The sequence below is a fragment of the Cyprinodon variegatus genome, unplaced genomic scaffold (assembly GCF_000732505.1).
Source record: "Cyprinodon variegatus isolate N-32 unplaced genomic scaffold, C_variegatus-1.0 Scaffold117, whole genome shotgun sequence".
NCBI classification, from domain to species: Eukaryota; Metazoa; Chordata; class Actinopteri; order Cyprinodontiformes; family Cyprinodontidae; genus Cyprinodon; species Cyprinodon variegatus.
The window spans coordinates 876558-879110 of NW_015150570.1; the positions used below are offsets into that span (position 1 = coordinate 876558).

At 36.6% G+C, this 2553-nt stretch overlaps 1 protein-coding gene across 1 annotated transcript in view; it reads right to left on the minus strand.

Annotated features, from left to right (window-relative positions):
* igsf21 (immunoglobin superfamily member 21) overlaps window positions 1–2553 on the minus strand; it is a 213571-nt gene that overhangs the window by 42121 nt on the left and 168897 nt on the right. The window lies entirely within an intron of this gene.

Sequence of the window (2553 nt, forward strand, 5' to 3'; positions counted from 1 at the left end):
CATCTACTTTATAAGCCTATAGCCTAGTTTCCCTGAATGTACATCAACATCAAGCGTGCCCATGTTAAATGGGTCCAATCTGGCAAACAATCAAAGTGTAATATTTGAGATGGATTTTGTGGATACTCAGAAGTGACTGGCATCCAGCTCAACTCAGACACCAATGGTAACTTTACATAAAGCGAAGAGAGTAAAGAAAAGACCTTGTCAAGTACGAGCACAAGCTACGAGCAGAAGAATGTTGCAGTTTTGCGTTTTGACCACAGGTGGCAGTATAATTAGAAAATTCTGTAAAGTCTCTGTAACCTTTAGGGACTGTTCACACTTTTATAGAAGTTTTTCAAAGAAGTTGGATAAGATATCAGAGTTTTTAAATAAAGATAAATAATTATGACTTTCAACCAATCTCATGGTTGAATAATCTAAATAACTGAATAAATACTAGAAATATATGTGTTGCTGTGCTCCTATGATTGATTATTCAATAATAAATATAAAAGGGGCAAATAGGGTTTTTGAATTAAGAGGCTTGTTTCATTTTATCCATGTATGGTTTTTGAAAAAAACAATCATGTCGTCACAACACTAAGATAGATAGATAGATAGATAGATAGATAGATAGATAGATAGATAGATAGATAGATAGATAGATAGATAGATAGATAGATAGATAGATAGTGGTCCCTGTTGAAGAAAAATATCTATCATTTTCTCATCCCCTGACCACATGAACAATCCCTAAAGTAGTCTTTAAAAAAATCTACATCAAAAGCCTTCAGCCAGATGGCCACAACCGCCACAAATGTCAATATACTGCAGGCAGCATTCAGGGACAGGGAGAAGAATTCATATTTCAAGCTGACATGTAAGGGCTGTTGATGGGGCATTTATGACCAAGATAAATGGGTGTCCGTGGATAACAGTTGCCATTTGTAAAACTCAAAAAGAAATCACACAAAATGACTTTCTTACCCTGACAAGCCTAAACCTTTTTTTGGAAACTGGATTAAAATTAGCCAGCTGCAACGTTATAAAGAGATATTACCAAAAAATTATGTTTTTTTTAATCCCCCTAAATAATGATGCCAATTTAATTTACAAAGATTTACTGGGGAAAATTGCAATGAAAGTAACATGAATATGTGTAAGGGTAGAAAGGGGCTTTCATTACCAAGCAAACATAAACTTCATAATTTGGCTTATTTACTGCTGGTTATTTGGAAGCACAGTGCACATTGGTATGGGGTCATCAGGCAATGTGTTTGTGCCTCTATTTTTAAGAGCTACAACGATTAAGTAATTTGTGATTAAAAGTACTTAATGAAAATGAGGGGCTGTGTGTACAGTATACACAGTGATCATGGGTTGGGTTACACTCTACTACTCTTAAGTCCTGGAGGGGTTTTACATAGGGATAACTGCAGATAAAAATGGTTGGGTATTGGTTGAGCCTATATCGACCCGCACCTACAGGTATGGGTGAATGCAGATCAGAACAGCAGGACTGCTCACAGCAAGCCTGATGTTCTTCCAACCAGACCTAGTGAGTCTTAACACATAGGTAAGATTGCCTTGCCTTGTAAAATCTTGTGTGCTTTGTANAGGTATGGGTGAATGCAGATCAGAACAGCAGGACTGCTCACAGCAAGCCTGAGGTTCTTCCAACCAGACCTAGTGAGTCTTAACACATAGGTAAGATTGCCTTGCCTTGTAAAATCTTGTGTGCTTTGTAGTGTATGAAAACATCTGATTTTAACTGTACATTGATAGAATTTTTGAATTTTTTTTATATCTCAGTTAAATCTCTAGCCTTTCTCAAGATATGGATTGTTTTTTTGTTTTTGTTTTTTTTGCAAACACACACTTTATTCCAAACTAACAAGGGTGATATGCCTTTTACAACTAACTGGAATTGTAAAGTAAGGAAGCAATTGGAATGGCCCAAAATAATTGCTGGAAGTCTTTGTGTACTCTTTTTTTTTCTATGCCTTCCATGGATAATGTAGAAATACTTTATTTAAATAAGGAAAACATGTGTCTCACAGTCTCTAAATTGATGTGACATGTTGTGGCCCTTGTTAGAGGCCACAATGGTGCCAATTTGTTATTCAGCTGCTACTTTGGACACTTCAAATTAATTTTTAGTTCCAAACATTCTTATGGGGAAAAATAGCTGAAGGCTCCTCTTAATAAGAGAGAGATTGGAGACAGAAAAAAGACTAAGATTGACCTCACAGCTGCAGCAAATGCATTTGAGGGTCATGAATTTGCAGTTTCATGACTTCATATTAGCTGCAGATGTAGAGAGCCTCTCCATCACTGCACCCTGCTGCTTGAGGTCTTGATTACAGTTTTTCTTGAGTGCCTCAACAGTTTCCCATAAAGCTTGCCATAATTAGAATAACCATTGCCCTGATTCCCCCTTGAAATTGTTCGACTGACCCTGGAGTTTGTTTTTTCCCTGGGTTTGATTTTTGTGTGTATTTTCTCCCAATGCTTCTTCATTGATCAAAAATATCAAGTTGGACCATTGGTGCAATCATGTTGCTATCT